At 48.3% G+C, this 845-nt stretch overlaps 1 non-coding gene across 1 annotated transcript; it reads right to left on the bottom strand.

The window, feature by feature from the left end:
• Nucleotides 1-263: 263 nt before the first annotated feature.
• Nucleotides 264-330, bottom strand: TRNAI-GAU (transfer RNA isoleucine (anticodon GAU)). The gene has a single exon. It is a non-coding gene; the product is annotated as a tRNA-Ile (tRNA).
• Nucleotides 331-845: the final 515 nt, after the last annotated feature.

Raw genomic sequence — 845 nt, 5'->3', positions numbered from 1 at the left:
TTTGGGGTAGAGGCACCGAATTTTCAGTATAGCATCTAGTATCTCTCCCCAAAATACTCCCCACGTTTCAAAAAGATTGGACCAGGGGGTCCAATTCTGTGAGCCCCAAAAGAAGGTGCCCTTGGACATATGGACATATGAAGCTGCCTTATACTGAATCAGACCCTTGGTCCATCAAAGTCAGTATTGTCTACTCAGACTGGCAGTGGCTCTCCAGGGTCTCAAGCTGAGGTTTTTCACACCTATTTGCCTGGACCCTTTTTTGGAGATGCCAGGGATTGAACCTGGGACCTTCTGCTTATCAAGCAGATGCTCTACCACTGAGCCACCGTCCCTCCCCTTATCCTTCATTATTTCCTATGGAAGGAAGGAATTGAAAAGGTGTGCCGTCCCTTTAAATGTGATGGCCAGAACTCCCCTTGGAGTTCAATTATGCTTGTCACAGCCTTGATCTTGGCTCCACCTCTAATGTCTCCTGGCTCCACCCCCAAAGTCCCCAGATATTTCTTGAATTGGACTTGGCAACCCTAGCTGATGGCTGGCAAGCAGAGTGTGTGGGGGCGGGATGAGGGAAATGGCACTGCACTGGTGACCTGATGCCTCTTGCAAATACTGGATGCGAGGCCATGCCACTGGCATGATAATGGAACACTCTGGGATTTGGGTGAAGCTTCGTGGTAAACTCCAGATCGGCAGCACGCAGTGCCATCATGTCACTCCCAGCATTAATAAGAAATGATGTGCTGCTGGGTTGTTGTTGTTTTTTAACAAAAAATCCTCTTGCCAGCCTTCAGTTTTGTGTTATGTCGCCTTGTGTTTTATGGTGTTGTGCTCTAAGGCATTGT

The sequence above is a fragment of the Heteronotia binoei genome, chromosome 5 (assembly GCF_032191835.1).
Source record: "Heteronotia binoei isolate CCM8104 ecotype False Entrance Well chromosome 5, APGP_CSIRO_Hbin_v1, whole genome shotgun sequence".
Classification (NCBI taxonomy): domain Eukaryota; kingdom Metazoa; phylum Chordata; class Lepidosauria; order Squamata; family Gekkonidae; genus Heteronotia; species Heteronotia binoei.
The sequence above is the reverse complement of the archived record's forward strand: the minus strand, read 5'-3'. Positions and strand labels throughout refer to the sequence as shown.